The 16,620-nt window shown below is 49.7% G+C and overlaps 1 non-coding gene across 1 annotated transcript; it reads left to right on the top strand.

Annotated features, from left to right (window-relative positions):
• The first annotated feature begins 787 nt into the window (after positions 1-787).
• TRNAC-GCA (transfer RNA cysteine (anticodon GCA)) lies at positions 788-859 on the top strand. The gene has a single exon. It is a non-coding gene; the product is annotated as a tRNA-Cys (tRNA).
• Positions 860-16,620: the final 15,761 nt, after the last annotated feature.

The raw sequence follows: 16,620 nt of genomic DNA, 5'->3' as shown, positions 1-16,620 counted from the left end.
GTAATTAACTCCACAATTAACTCCAATATGCAAATGGAGCAGAACTTATAAAAGAGAGAGACCCTGTGAGCGGTTGGGCATTTTGTGACTATTTTGGGTTCATCTTGTGACCATTTTGGGTTCATTTTGTGACCATTTTGGTCCATCCTTGGTGCAGCCCTGGCTGGGCTCTTGTGCTGCCCCAGGTGGATCCATGGAGGAGATCCTTTTAACAAATCCCTGCTTTATTCTCTAACTCTGGCCTCAGTTCCAGCTCAGCCTTCTCTAGGCACCACAGGGCCCTGCTCCGTGTAAGGAACCACCCCAATAAAACCACAATAAATCTGCTCTTTTGGGTCAGTTTTACCATCCCTGCTTTGTGAAGGATTTCTCCACAGCTTCCAGAGTTGGATTAAATATTTTGGGGGGGGATTTTTGGTGTTGCAGTAATTCCCGAGCCAGGCTGGGCACACCCTGAGACCAAACAGAGCCTGCGGTGACATTTTGAAGTCAGTGCTGGAAATGTTCCTTTCCTTTGGCCACATTTGGGGTTTTTTCGAGGGAATCAGGTGAGAATTCAGTACCTGCCTTACCAGGAGCAGGTGAGAGCCCTGGTGTGAGGGCAGTGAGGGAGGGCTGGGTGTGCCAGGCAGGGCTGAGAGCAGCTGGGGTGTGACAGCCATCCCTGGAATGTGACAGAGCCACATCAGTGGCCACCTGGAGCCTCACCTGGCCATGGGGAATCTCACCTGACTACAGGGAACCTCACCTGGCCACAAGTAGCCTCACCTGCCTAACTCACTCAGGTGGGGGTATAGCTCAGGGGTAGAGCATTTGACTGCAGATCAAGAGGTCCCCGGTTCAAATCCGGGTGCCCCCTCCCTTTTATGTCTCTTTATCCCCAAAAAAGTGGTTGGGAGCCCGGAATTCCCAGAATTCCAACCCCCAGCTGTGTGCAGGCCCTGTGCTGATTCCCAGCAGAGCAGCTGCAGGGGGTGTTGGTGAGGAAAGGGAAAAGGATTTTGGGAGGATGTGAATTTTGTCCTGGGATTAATTAGGAGAATTTTGCTGGGATGGTAAATGAGCAGGGAATTCCTGCTGGGAATGCCCATGGGAAGCAGCGGGTGTAGCTCAGGGGGAGAGGAGAACACTTGCAGATCAAGAATTCCCTGATTAACCTCCAGGTGCCTCCTCTTTTCTCCTCCTTTTCCTCTTCCTCCAGCCTTCCTTCTGCCCAAATCCTTCAGGGGAAGGTTGGGAAGCTGCTGTGGGAATTGGGAAGTTGTGCTGGGCAGGGAATGCAGGGTGGGAGCACCAAGGCCTGGAAAAGCACCGGGGGTGTGCGCTGGGTGAGGAACCACTCACGGGAACTCCTCACGGGAAATCTGGGCCTGCCTGAGCCGCCCCTGGGCTGAAACCTCTGTAGGGAGAAATTCTGGGAATAACGGGGAAAACTGAACTGGGATCCGGGCTGGAATCCGGGATGGGGAAAACCGGGACTGGATCCGGGCTGGAATCCGGGATGGGGGAAAACGGGACTGGATCCGGGCTGGAATCTGGGATGGGGAAAACCGGGACTGGATCCGGACTGGAATCTGGGATGGGGGAAAACCGGGACTGGATCCGGGCTGGAATCTGGGATGGGGGAAAACCGGGACTGGATCCGGGCTGGAGTCTGGGATGGGGGAAAACCGGGACTGGAATCCGGGATGGGGGAAAACCGGGACTGGATCCAGGCTGGAATCTGGGATGGGGGAAAACCGGGACTGGATCCAGGCTGGAATCTGGGATGGGGGAAAACCGGGACTGGATCCGGGCTGGAATCCGGGATGGGGAAAACCGGGACTGGATCCGGGCTGGAATCTGGGATGGGGGAAAACCGGGACTGGAATCCGGGATGGGGGAAAACCGGGACTGGATCCAGGCTGGAATCTGGGATGGGGAAAACCGGGACTGGATCCGGGCTGGAATCTGGGATGGGGGAAAACCAGGACTGGATCCGGACTGGAATCCGGGATGGGGAAAACCGGGACTGGATCCGGACTGGAATCTGGGATGGGAGAAAACCGGGACTGGATCCGGGCTGGAATCTGGAGTGGGGGAAAACCGGGACTGGATCCGGGCTGGAGTCTGGGATGGGGGAAAACCGGGACTGGATCCGGGCTGGAATCTGGAGTGGGGGAAAACCAGGACTGGATCCGGGCTGGAATCTGGAGTGGGGGAAAACCAGGACTGGATCCGGGCTGGAGTCTGGAGTGGGGGAAAACCAGGACTGGATCCGGGCTGGAATCTGGAGTGGGGGAAAACCAGGACTGGATCCAGGCTGGAATCTGGAGTGGGGAAAAACCAGGACTGGATAAGGGTGGAATCCGGAATGGAACCAGCCCTAGCCCAAGGCTGCTTTTCCTGCCTAGGGTTAGGATTAGGGTTTAGGGTTTGGGTTAGAGTTAGGAATAGGGTTTGGGTTAGGAATAGGGTTTGGGTTTAGGGTTTGGGTTTAGGGTTTAGGGTTAGGGTTAGGTTTTGGGTTTAGGGTTTAGTGTTTGGGTTTAGGGTTTGGGTTTAGGTTTTGGGTTAGGGTTTAGTGTTAGGGTTTGGTGTTAGGGTTTAGTGTTAGGGTTTAGTGTTAGGGTTTAGTGTTAGGGTTTGGTTTTAGGGTTTGGGTTTGGGTTAGGGTTTAGGGTTAGGGTTTAGGATTTGGGTTAGGGTTAGTGTGGGGTTAGGGTTGGGTTTAGGTTTGGGTTAGGGTTAAGTAGGTTTGGGTAGGGTTAGTGTTCGGGTTGGGTTAGGGTTGGGTTAGGGTTTAGGGTTTGGGTTAGGGTTTAGGGTTTGGGTTAGGGTTTAGGGTTGGGGTTTAGGGTTTAGGGTTGGGGTTTAGGGTTTAGGTTTGGGTTAGGGTTTAGGGTTGGGGTTTAGGGTTTAGGGTTTGGATTAGGGTTTAGGGTTGGGGTTTGGGTTTTGAAACCACAAAGCCCAGAGCTCCAGGCCCACTGCAGCTGCACAGGGCAATCCAAGGGGCACACACAGCACGATGCCTGCCAGTCCCAAAGTGCCACCCCTGCCAGCTCGGGCTGGTTTGACTGTGCCAAGTCCCTCCTGCAAGGTGACACCAGCAACCTGGGGTGCTGAGTTTTGTTTCCTGGGGAAAAGGGCTGGCCCTCGTGTTCAGGGGCCTGTGGATTTTTCCCATCCCAGCACGTCTGTCTGTGTTATGCATCATTTCTTTCTCCTTCTCGTTTGTGTGTGATCCATCCTGGAATTTATCATCATAAAGAGAATCTCTTGTGTGCCACACACAGAAGTCAGAGATGCCATGATAAAATTGCTGTCCTGTGGTGCATGTCACCAGCAATATGCCCTGAGAGGAAACTCTGCCTTCCCTAAAATGCTTTTAGAGTTCTTGTGTGGCAAAACATCTCCAGCGTGCCCTTGAGCGAGACGTGGCAACGGGTTTGCAACGCCGAGGTTTCTGACTTGTGCAGTTTTATTTTAGGAATAAACTCTGTGAAATCCTGCTAAGAGCCACAGAAATGGGGTGGGTTTAGCTCTGTCAGGCCCTTTGGAACTGACATGTACATAAAATGTCACATCAGGCTAATGGGTGTGACACCCATGGCCTCAACCAAGAGCCAGCAGTGCTGCACACACAGCTTCAAATTTTGATTGTGAAGTGTGATCACGGGGATATTAAATCTTCCTTAGCAGCAGCAAACCTTGCCTGACTCACAGAGGAGGCTCATTGGAATTCAGTTTGTTTCCGAATTTGAATAGTCTGTAATTTTGTTCAAAATTACAGCGTGGCCACAGCAGGAACTTGAATGAAGCTGAAACCAGCAGCATTTGGAAAACTGGAATGTAATGATCCTGGTGTTCACCCTTTCTGCAGGCTTCCCCACTGTCTGGGGGAAACTTTTAGGGGCTGAAACTTAACATGAAGATCTGGTTTAGTTTTTTTTTTGGGTTTTTTTTTTACCATCTGGGAATTGGTATATTCTTAGAGGATCACAACTTTTCCCTCGTGTTCTAAAGCTGCATTCTCTTGCATGAAACTGGCAGGCAAACATAAATGAGTTGGGAAAAGCTGGAGATGAACACTAAAAGGAATAGCAGTGCTTCATTGTAGGATGTTCTTAAAATCCAACCTTGCTGGCTAAAACCATCTTGGTACTTTAACAGCTCTACACTTTAAATTCAGAAAAAAAAAAAAAGAATGAGAGTAAGATGCTTTTAAAACAATTCATTGTAAGACAAGGCATAGTGGTTAGAATGAGAATAAATACATTTCATCGATGCAGGTCTCAAGGTAATTAAAATTAATCACTGTTTGATGCACTGAATTTCATCCCAAGAGTTTTTGTTCATTGTGATGAATAAACTGATGAAATGCTGTGTAATTAAAAGGTGGAAGTGGTCCCGTGGAGGGCAGACTGATAAATAGGTTGGGGTAGGGATTCTCCACACGAACAAAGGGTGGGGCCATCAGTTCCTGCTGAATATTGCAAAGTCTCGATGCAACACGTGGCTCAGGAAAGCTGTCAGTGGTTGTTGGCAGGAGCAGGAGTGGCAGAGAGGTGAGAAAATCCCTGGATGTGCTGCAGCAGCTGCTGTCTGTCACCATCAGCGTGAGCAGGGCAGTGGGCAAAGCCTGAGGGCAGCAGGTCACCCCAAAACCTCACATGGTCAGAAAAAAGCCTCATGTCACCAACATGTTCCGTGAAAAACCCTTTCCTTAGGATTTTTCCTCCTGAGAAGCTGAGAGGCCTCAGGAACAAAGTGCAAACAATGATTCTCTGCTGCTGTGGGTGCAGCAGGTGGGTGTTACAGTGGTTTTCTGGGGTCCCAGGATGAGGGAAGAGACGACAAAGTTGACTCCATTCATCAGAAGGCTTGATTTATTATTATATGATATATAAGACATAAAAACTATACTAAAAGAATATAGCTAGAGATTTCACTACCAAGGCTATGCTAAGAATAGAAAAGAATGTGTAAATGAAAAGTCTTCTCAGCCCGAGACACTGGGCAGGTGTTTTGTGATGGGCCCCTAACTGGAAACAGTCCGACGGGGCCAATCACAGACCTTCCCGTGGCATCCCACAGCAGCAGATAAGAATTGTTTACAGTTTGTTCCTGAGGCTTCTCAGCTCTCAGGAGAGGAAAATTCCTAAGTAAAGGATTTTTCATAAACTATGTCGGTGACAGGTGGGTCTGGGATTGGTCTCTGTGGTTGTTTCTATCAATGGCCAATCCCAGTCCAGCTGTCCAGACCATCTCAGTCAGAGACAAACCTTTGTTATTCATTCCTTTGCTATTCTTAGCCAGCCTTCTGATGAAATCCTTTCTTCTGTTCTTTTTAGAACAGTTTTAATATAATATATATCATAAAATAATAAACCAAGCCCTCTGAGCATGGAGTCAGGATTCTCATCCCCTCCCTGATCTGGGACCCCTGTGACCACTGTCACACCTTTATCAGGCAGCTCTGTGTCCCTCCACGTGCTGGAGGTCGTTGGGTAAGCTCAGCACCAGCTCTGGTGCTGCAGAATTGAGGCAGTGGAGCTTTCTGGGTCTTGCTGATTGAAGCCAAGAGAATTTCATGCTTCAGTTTCAGGTCTGAGTGATGCAGCTGGAGGAGCTCCAGCACTGCTGGACTCTGAGGCACGGGCCAGTGGCTGCTGCTGGCCTCAGCCCGTTTCTCACCAGGCAAACCACACCATTTGGTGGCTTTTGTCATAATCTGTACTTTACTTAGAAAGCCACAACAATTCTTTGTCCTCTGAGGAATGAATGTGGAGCTGTGTTTGTGCCCTTTTTGATGGGGTGTTCTGCTTCAGCTTTTGTTCTTGGGTTGGCCGTGCAGGTTCTCAGCTGCTGGGTGAGGACAGAGGAGCTGGGGCACAGGCACCACGAGCAGATGAGGATTCCAGCTCAGACCTTTCAGCTGTCCTGGCTAAAGAACAAATAGCTGTGGTCAGTCATTGAAAGTGGTTATTGTGACCAGGAACTGAAATGAAAAACCATTTCTGTGTCTTACAGGGATCAGATGTGAAGCAGAAGTTTGTCAAGGCTGCTGCTTCACCTCTGCAGTTTCCCACGCTGAGAATCACCAGTTCCACAGAAATGCTGGTTTGTCAGCCAGAACTTTACTGCCTGCTGAATCCAGTGAGACCACACGATAAATGCTGATGGTGCAAGCCCAGAGTGACAGTCCCCCTGCTCTTCCCCTCCATCCTCAGGTCACAAACGACACATTCAGGGTTTGGATGGAATGGCCTTGTTCCCCTGGTCTGAGAGCTGGCAGACTGGGCAGAGCTGATGGTGTCACTCCTGTTACCACCTCAGTTGTTAGCTAGGCCAGAAAACAGCCTTTAATCTTAAAGTTTAATCAAGTATTTTGAGCGTGAGCAAGCACAGACTTTATTTTTCTTGAGGATCATAGCCCACTTTTTGAAATCCCTGGCAGAGTCAGAATGTTCTGTCAAAAAATGTCTCCAGTGAGAAAGAGTAGGCAAAGAATATATTCTGTGGGATGGTATGAGCAACCTTGTCCTTTAAAGCTTGTGTATTAATTGCTTTTTAATGGGCAGCTTTTGGCAGAATTTCCTTTTGGTATGGCCTCAAGAATTTTAATGGAGCTTCGGGCAGCGAGTGGAGAAAATATACTTTAAAAACAATAAACAGGATATTCTGTGGGTTTGGCTGTGACATGGCTTGACTCGATCCTGCTCTGGTTTTGCTCAATTATAAACTCTGCATTAACTTCATTAAGAGCAGGAAGATGTGTTCCATCCTTCTGGCTGCAGTGCAATCTCTTTCCCCCCTCACACCTCAGGAGTTTTCAGGAAGGTTGGAAGGAGACACAAGCACGTGTTAAAACCCCAGTGGATGTTGAGGAGTTTATTTTCTGGGTCTTGCTTACACGCCTCAGAAAGTGATTCCTGAAGTGTTTTCTGTCACTGACATGCATGATGAAAAATCTTTTTTTTAAGATTTTTTTCCTCCTGAGAAGCTGAGAGGCCTCAGGAACAAAATGCAAACAATGATTCTCTGCTGCTGTGGGTGCAGCAGGTGGGTCTGGGATTGGTCTCTGTGGTTGTTTCTAATCAATGGCCAATCCCAGCCCAGCTGTCCAGACCATCTCAGTCAGACACAAACCTTTGTTATTCATTCCTTTTCTATTCTTAGCCAGCCTTCTGATGAAATCCTTTCTTCTAGTCTTTTAATATAGTTTTTAATATAATATATATCATAGAATAATAAACCAAGCCTTCTGAAACACAGAGTCAGATCCTCATCTCCTCCCTCACCCTGGGACCCCTGCAAGCACCATCACAGCAGTTTTGCTCCAAGCCCTGCCCAGCCCAGCCTGTCCTCACTCAGGGATGGGGTTCCCACAGCTCTTCTGGGCAGCCTGGTCCAGTGCTTCTCTTGGAATGCTGCAGGACCTGATTTTGCACTGACTTTTACTCTCTGCCACTCAGGATCTGTCCTTTGATGCCTTTTGGGTCAATGCCAACAACTGCCAATTTTTTTCCCCTGCTGAAGCACAAATTTTTGCAGTGTGTGATCAGTAGTAAACACAGAAGAGCCTTCAGTACAGTCTGTACACCCAGTGATAGCAGCAGAGAGTTAAATACTCCACACATCCTGCTTCTCACCTTCAAATCCACACCTCGTTGTGCAAACACAAGTGCTCAGTTCCAGCCTCTGCCCAGTTCTGAGCACACAGTTATGGCTGGAGAGTGTTTCCTTAGCCAGCAGCTCAGCACAGAAACCTTTGGGACATCAGTGCTAAACAAAGGATTTTATGCAGAGCAGAGAGATGCAAAGACAATGCTGCCATCGAGGTCTGAACAATTTAGGGATATCACTGCCCATGGAGAGGATTTGGGTCCAGCCATCAATTCTCTGTCCCACTCTGGGGCAGGGCACCTCCAGGTTAGGGAAGGGACTGAATGAAATGGTTTTGCATGGGAGGTCTTTGTTAATCAAGTCTGTCTGTGGTGCACAAAAGAAAGGTTTCATCCAGAATTTTGGAAAAAAATCCTTAGCATCCATCTTTGCAGAATAAATGTACTTGTTGCCCTGTACCCCTTGAGGCTCTTTCTCTCCATCTATAAGGCTTGGCAGATCTTCTTGTAGTGAAGATTATGACAGCTGAGGCTGAATTTTAGCTTGAACCTAATCCCAGCAGTTCCTTCAGAAAGAAGGAACTTCCTTCCTTCCTCCCTCCTATGCAGAGGAGACAAAGCCACACAGCAAAAAACCATTTGCAGCCAATCCTGGATGACAATGCACAAATCTACCTGCCAGTGGTACCACTTTTATTGTGACAAAAATGCCAATTGATAGCACAGCCCTGAACTCCAGACTGGCTGTTGGGCCTCTAAATCAAAATTAACAGTGAAGCATCCACCTGCTGGGCCAGGGCTCACTTCCCCTTGATAAAAACCTCTTGTGCTGTTCCTTGGGTAGCTTCAGGTTCCTGATCCATTCCATTCCAACACCCAGCTCATCAAGGGCACTCTCTTGTGATGTGTATCCACAGTGCCTCTGGCACCCTGAGTCCTGCACAGCTCACCATCCTCTCCCTCTTTTCTCCTGCCTTTGGCACCCTGAGTCCTGCACAGCTCACCATCCTCTCCCTCTTTTCTCCCTGCCTTTGGCACCCTGAGTCCTGCACAGCTCACCATCCTCCCTCTTTCCCTGCCTTGGCACCTGAGTCCTGCACAGCTCACCTCCTCCCTCTCTCCCTGCCTTTGGCACCCTGAGTCCTGCACAGCTCACCATCCTCTCCCTCTTTTCCCAGTGCCTTTGGCACCCTGAGTCCTGCACAGCTCACCATCCTCTCCCTCTTTTCCCAAAGCCTTTGGGCACCCTGAGTCCTGCACAGCTCACCATCCTCTCCCTCTTTTCCCAGTGCCTCTGGCACCCTGAGTCCTGCACAGCTCACCATCCTCTCCCTCTTTTCCCAGTGCCTTTGGCACCCTGAGTCCTGCACAGCTCACCATCCTCTCCCTCTTTTCCCAAACCTTTGGCCCCCTGAGTCCTGCACAGCTCACCATCCTCTCCCTCTTTTCTCCCTGCCTTTGGCACCCTGAGTCCTGCACAGCTCACCATCCTCTCCCTCTTTTCTCCCTGTTGCTGGCTTTGTGCTTTTCCCTTTGTTCCAATCCAGAGTTCACAAAGACATATTTTTTCCTAAAAATGGTTCTTAAACCCGACCCTATCCCGTGGCACCTTCCCACTGGAAATGCTGCCCTGCATCCCAGCGTGGTTTGTGCTGATTTTTGATCTCCTTTGGTGCTGCATTTCTGGAGCTGCCTCTCGTTTGCACAGTGCATTGTCCCTCGTGCACATTGCAGTGCTGGGCTCCAGCTCTCTATAAATAATGAAAACATGCAGGGCTTGCTGGCACAAGCCAGCCCAGCATTTCCTGAGGCTCTGCTGCGTTTCCGGGAGCTTTGCCTTGCAGTCTGCTGGGTGAGTGTTTTCCACAAAGCTTCAGCAGGGTCTGTTTGCAGCTCCTCTGCCACAGGACACCCAGCCCAGCAGTGCATGCAGAATGCAAAAGGGGCTCCAGCAGTGCATGCAGAATGCAGCAGTGCATGCAGAATGCAAAAGGGGCTCCAGCAGTGCATGCAGAATGCAGCAGTGCATGCAGAATGCACAAGGGGCTCAGCCAGCTTCCTGTCCTGTGGGAACTCAGCCCATCCCTCCTGATGTCCAGAGCTACCCAGAGAACCCCTGGGGGGCTCGGGGCCTTGGAATGTTGCCAGAAGCACTTGGTGGATGGATTTTGATCCATCTAGGGATGTGCCACCTGTGTGTGAGGAGATGGAACCTGTGGGAATCACTGGGGTGTGAATGGTGAAGGGAAGACACAATTATAGGGTAAATCCCAGATTTTGGGGTTTTGGTACAGGGGGGTTGTGGAGACAAGATGGAGCAGTCAGGGTGTGTCACCAGGCTCTTCTTTCTTCTTCTTGTTCATCTTCTGTGGTGGTGTTGGCACTTGGGGATTGGTCTGGGGTGAGGGTGCACTGGGTGACGAGGGTGACAGGTATTGGGGATAAAAGGTAAATCTGATATCCGGAGTTTTTGTTATAACAGATGTGCCCACCTTGGGGGTGGCCAGAGTGCCTTTGGCTGCCCTGCTGGTCAGATCCAGGTCGGGCAGAGAAGGGACTTTGTAGATAAGAAACAATAAACAATTCTGAAGACCGAAAAACCCAGAGTCCAGACTCATCTTTTGAAGCCCAACGTGCCAGAACCATCCTAGGGGTGTGTGGGAGCAGAGACAGACAGCCCAGCCCCACCCTGTCCCCTGCCAAAGCCTTCCCAAATGCAGGAATAAATCAGAGCCCTGCCTGGAGGGAATCCTGATATCCCAAAGGATGGGGGAGGAAGGTGAGTGGTCAGCCCACAGACCAGCTGGGGTTGGCCAACACACAAGCTGCGTGCCTGAGCCCTCAAAAAACACCTCTGTGGAGTGCCTGGAGTGGTAACTTTAGGATACAAAGCAGATTTGGGTAGAAAAAGCCAGCTTTAAGGAATCTGCTTGCCACACAAGCAGTGTCTGAAGTCATGGGCAGCAGCAGCAGCAGCAGCCACCCTCCTGGATGGTTGCCAAGTGGAGTTATTTTTGCATTGTCAAGTGCCTTCAGATAATTCTTCTGAAGGGTGCTACATAAATAAAACAACTGCCTGATCGGTTTAAAGTGAATCTCTTGAATTTTGGCTCCCCCATTCTACAAATAACACGTATACATTTCCCTGCTTCAAAAATGAAACCAGATCTATCACGGATGAAACTGCATTAATTTTATTAAACACAATAGTTCATTAGTGAAGAAAAAGAAATTTTGTGTATTTATGCGTGGTCTGCACAGAATATTTTCCTTCAGCTCTTTCAGGTGTAAATAAGATACAATGCTCATTGGATTGCTTTTTAGCCAGCACAGAGTGGTAGAGACCAGGGTTGTTGTGACTTTTTGGAATTCCTGGGGCAGAAATTGGCCCTGGAGACCAAACCCACCCATTCAGGGGCTGATGAGTGTTGGAAGCAGCTGAAGGATGATGGAGGTGGTCTGGTGGTGCTGCTGGGTGGGATGTGGGACAGAGGGTTGGGTCATTGCACCCCACAAGAAATATCGTGTATTTATGCATGGTCTGCACAGAATATTTTCCTTCAGCTCTTCCAGAGACAATAAATAAATTGGGGTTGGGTGATTGCATCCCGTGGGTGAAGAACACCAACTCGTCCTCTGGAGAGAGAACAAGGAGCTCGGTCCTGGAGCCCCAGGAATTCCAACAGTGACTGAGTGCTGGAACTCAGGACATCCCTCTGGGAGTCTGGAGCTGCCAGGACCCCTGGCAGGGGGCTCAGAGACCCTGGCACACAGCCCAGAACACCAGTGGGGTCGATTATGAACCCTGGAGCAAAGTGCCAGCTTTACATGGAGAGATAAAAGCCACAGCAGTTTGAACAGTGTAAGAATAAAGTTATCACAGGGTGTAAGTGTGGGGTTTGGGATTTTTAGTGTAGGGGTTTTTGGGGACAAGATGGAGGGATTTGGGCATATCCAGCCTTTCTTCTCGTCCTCCTCCTCCTCCTCCTTCTTCTTCTTCTCCTCCTCCTCCTCCTCCTCCTCCTTCTTCTTCTTCTTCTTCTTCTTCTTCTTCTTCTTCTTCTTCTCCTTCTCCTTCTCCTCCTCCACCTCCACCTTCAGTGGTGATGTTGGCACTTTTGGATTGGTTTAGAGCAGAAGCTCACTGTCTAACACAGGTGACAGGGATGTAATTGTAAATATTGTACATGTAGTTTTTAGTGTATAAAGATAACACTGCCCTGGGGGCAGGCAGAGTGCCTCTGGCTGTCCTGCTGAGCTGACCTCAGCTGGGCAGGAGAAAGAATTTTATAGATAAGATACAAAAATAAACAACCTTGAGACCGAGAAATGAAGAGCCCTGACCTCTTCTTCAAGCGCCGGGCTGGGAAAAGAAACTTTTGAGCTTTTCTCAGGGTCAGTGTGAGCAGCAGAGACCCTGACACCTGAGCCTCTGCTGCCCCTGCCTTGCCCAAGCACCCTGGGGTGCTCCAGCTCCAAGCAGAGCCTGGAGGCTGAGGAGTGAATGAGGGTGGGGTGAATCCTCCAGGAGCGGAGGATGAAACTCCTCCTGTTTAATCTCATGACATTTGTGTGCCTGTTGATGTTGAGCAGGGACCTTGGGTGAACACGTTTGGTGTTTTCCTGACACCACAGCACCTTTGTGGCCTGGTTTATTCCCAGGTGCATCAGCAGAACAATTCATGTCAGCCCTGAGTCAGAGAGCAGGATCCATCTCTCCAGGCAGCTCCAGCTCTCCGGTGGCTGATCTCAGGAGCTGCACAGAGATTTCTGCCTCTGGAACTGAATTCTTTGTGGCTGTGTGCTAGCATTGTGCTGAGGCACAATGAGAGGAGCTCTTCCTAACCCTGCCTGCCTTTGCTGTCATTTCCAGATCTCTGTGTACTCATAAATACAGGGCCTGGTGGAAGACACACAAATGGTGATGATGAAATAGTGAATTTTCCAGCTAATTACAACTTAAACCTGTGCAGCTTTGTTTGGTGCAGGTCTCATTCTTTTCTGCCCAGAGCTGTCAAGGCTCTGCAAGGTGACCTCCTGCCCTGAGGCCACTGAAGTGCCACATGCTGGGCCACGGAATAAATAAATCCACCTGTCCAGGTGTCACTGCTGGTCCTGTTGAGCCCTTTGGACTCACCTGACCACTTGATAGAGCCTTATAAATTTGATTTTTTTTCCCTTAAAAAATAATAATAAAATATTTTTTATTTGGACTCACCTGACCGCTTGATAGAGCCTTATAAATTTGATTTTTTTTCCCTTAAAAAATAATAATAAAATATTTTTTATTTGGACTCACCTGACCGCTTGATAGAGCCTTATAAATTTGATTTTTTTTCCCTTAAAAAATAATAATAAAATATTTTTTAACCTCTACTTAAGACATTATCTTCCAAAAAAGACACAGCCAGGGAATGGTTAAGCCTTTCAATCTCCTCAGGTGGGAATTAGGGAGCAAGAATGGATGCATTGTAAGGAATTACTGGTTATTATTACAGACCTCTGAAAAACAGACATGAAATTAGCAGTTGTGTGTCATTTCATTACTGCTTTGGCAGTCTGCTCTCTTTTCCTTTAAGGCTAAGATGGTTGCTAGGGCTTTGTAGTGAATAACCTTTTTGTGTTCAGCCCAAGGCGGGATGTAATTATTTTATAATTTCGGTTTGTGGGGCCATTTTAGACGTTTTTCAGAGAAAAATAATTCAGCTTTTGTTAACTCAGCTGCCAGACTGGTGTGGGGCAGCACAGACAGAGGAGCTCTGTGCTCATCACTCGCTCGTGGCTCTTGCTGAGGATCAGCAGCAGCCGTGAGAGGAGCAGGGCCCTGGCATTGTTACCCACGGGCACCGACTGGGTTTGAGGAGTGAAGCTCTGTCAAAGGCAGTGTCTGGCTCAGTGGCAGCAGCTCTGTGAGGAGGAGAGGCCGTGGGCAGCAGCTGCTGGAGCCGAGGAAGAACACTTTGGGTAAAGGCTGATGTGCTGCACAGTGACTGACCCCTGTCACTTCAGAGTGACACCAATTTACTCTTCTGCGTGGCTGCAGTCAAGTTCTTCCCCATCAGGCTGGTTTGTTAGGACATGGCAGCTCTTTGGTTGGTTTTTATGATCAGAGGGCTGGCACACCTCTGGTATGGAGAGAGGACTGAGAGAGCTGGAAGTATTCAGCCTGGAGCAGAGAAAGCTTTGAGAGACCTTAGAGACACCTCCAGTACCTGCAGGGGCTCTGAGAGAGCAGGAGAGGGACTTGGGACAAGGGGAATGGATTTCCACTGCCAGAGGGCGGGGTTAGATGGAATTTTGGGCAGAAATCTTTCCCTGGGAGGGTGGTGAGGCCCTGGCACGAGCTGCCCAGAGAGGCTGTGGCTGCCCCTGGATCCCTGGGAATGTCCCAGGCCAGGCTGGACAGGGCTTGGAGCAGCCTGGTCTCCTGGAAGGTGCAATGAGATGGGCTCTAAGGTCCTTCCAACTCCAATCATTCCATGATTCCATAGAACTGTGTTACAGCTGAGCACAGAGGGGCCCTGAGAGAGCAGCAGGACAGGTCTCAGATCAAAGGGGGTGTCCTGCACACGGGTGTCTCCATCTGAGCCCTTTGTCCTGTGTCACTCAGGGGTCCTGAACAGCAGCAGGACAGGGTCTCAGATCAAAGGGGGTGTCCTGCACACGGGTGTCTCCATCTGAGCCCTTTGTCCTGTGTCACTCAGGGGCCCTGAACAGCAGCAGGACAGGTCTCAGATCAAAGGGGGTGTCCTGCACACGGGTGTCTCCATCTGAGCCCTTTGTCCTGTGTCACTCAGGGGTCCTGAACAGCAGGTTCATGGCCAACCATCCAAAGGTGTGATTTGCCCTCCCTGCTGGGTCAGTGTCCGTGAGGACTCTGCCCAGGGGCTGAGGGGCAGCAGACACTTGGTGTGCTGCAGATGTCCCCTGTGGGCTGAGGATCCCACCTGTGTGAGGCACAGGTGGAGTGTGGGGTTGGGCTGTCTGTCTCTGCTCCCACACACGCCCAGGATGGTTCTGGCACGCTGGGCTTCAAAGGATGAGTCTGGACTCTGGGTTTTTTGGTCTTCAGAATTGTTTATTGTTTCTTATCTACAAAGTCCCTTCTCTGCCCGACCTGGATCTGACCAGCAGGGCAGCCAAAGGCACTCTGGCCACCCCCAAGGTGGGCACATCTTTTATAACAAAAACTACAAATATCAGATTTACCTTTTATCCCCAATACCTGTCACCCTCGTCACCAAGTGCACCCTCACCCCAGACCAATCCCCAAGTGCCAACACCACAGCAGAAGATGGACAAGAAGAAGAAAGAAGAGCCCTGTGACACGCCCTGAGTGCTCCATCTTGTCTCCACAACCCCCCTGTACCAAAACCCCAAAATCTGGGATTTACCCTATAATTGTGTCTTCCCTTCACCATTCACACCCCAGTGCTTCCCACAGGTTCCATCTCCTCATACACAGGTGGCACATCCCTGATGGATCAAAATCCATCCACCAAGTGCTTCTGGCAACATTCCAAGGCCCCCGAGCCCCCCAGGGGTTCTCTGGGTAGCTCTGGACATCAGGAGGGATGGGCTGAGTTCCCACAGTGGAGCTGCAGCATCCCTGCTGAGCCCCTGGAGGGTTCCCTCAGCCACCAGCCCTGCTGAGCCCCTGGAGGGTTCCCTCAGCCACCAGCCCTGCTGAGCCCCAGTGCAGCTCACACCTGCAGGGAGAAACCTCTCCTGAGTGCCCTGTGTGGCTGCAGTGACCTGGCTGCTGTGCTGCTGCAGCCCAGCACTGCAGACATCACAGTTTGGGGTTTTTTTTTCCCCTTTGCAATTGCTTTCCTACAGGAACAAATCCTCAACTGCAAATGCTGACAAAGCCCCTGGGAGCCAGCCTTGCAGGGAGCTGCTCAGAATGGCAGACACCACGTAGTTAAGGGCTGGAAAGTGTTTAAAATGACAGGAAACATATTTTTGCTCGAGGTGTGTCTCTAACTCGGGGTCCATCACTTGTGCACGTTGCTGTAGCAACGCTGCAGTGGCAGGGGAGCTGCTTTTAGGGCTGATTTCCGAGCAGATCCTGGCAGGAGCTGTTACCAAGCAACCCACTCCTGTGCTCCCAGAACCAGGAAATGCAGCCAGTGCTCTTGAACATTGCCCAGGAATTTGATCATACCTTCATTTTGCCAACTTTGGTCTTTCTGGTGTGAAATAATTGCTGTGGAGTGCTACAGGTGGGTCCCTGTTTTGTGGGGACCTCCCCATCCGTGGTTTCTCTCTCGTGAATTTTCAGTGTGAGGACATTCACAGGAAGGCAAAGACCATTTCTTCACCAAAAAAAAGGATAAAAAAGGATAAAAAAGGATATATTCAACATATTCAACACCTGCTGCTGAAGGATAAGTCAAGGTAGACCATCTGCCATCTGCATCCTTTGCTTCCCAGGCCTGCACCTGATCCAGTGTCAGGTTCCAGGACCAGCCTCCCAAAATGCAGCTGCTGAAATGCTCTTTGGAGGTTTCTCTTAGTTCCTGCTCTGATTCCCATTCCTTCTGTTTGCTCTCCCCAGGACTTGGAGGGGTTTTAACAACAACCTGCTGGTGGAGAAGGGTGTGAATTAGTGAGGTGCAGGAAATCAAGGTGGTGGTGATGATCCATTTAATGGAGATTCTGAGCTCCAGGGCAAGCCCTCAACCTTGGCCATGGAATTCGTGGATGCCAAAGCCTGAGATTAATTTGTGCTTGTGCTTCTTGAGGCAGATGTAAACACTAGATTGGGTTATGTTGAGTTTGGAGGATTTTTTAGCAGCACGTGAGAATTTGTTTGGATACAACAAGAAGGCTCCTGGATGATTTGAGTGACCTGATCTCCTGGAAGATCTCCTGATCTCCCCTGCCCATGCAGGGTGTTGAAATAAAATGATTTTTAAGGTCTCTGCCAACCCGTGGTGATTTTATGATTTTATTTGGGCTCACTCTGCTGTCCTGAAAGAGGCACTACCAGCTTGTTACAGCAGCT

The sequence above is a fragment of the Serinus canaria genome, chromosome 27 (genome assembly GCF_022539315.1).
Source record: "Serinus canaria isolate serCan28SL12 chromosome 27, serCan2020, whole genome shotgun sequence".
Classification (NCBI taxonomy): domain Eukaryota; kingdom Metazoa; phylum Chordata; class Aves; order Passeriformes; family Fringillidae; genus Serinus; species Serinus canaria.
The sequence above is the reverse complement of the archived record's forward strand: the minus strand, read 5'-3'. Positions and strand labels throughout refer to the sequence as shown.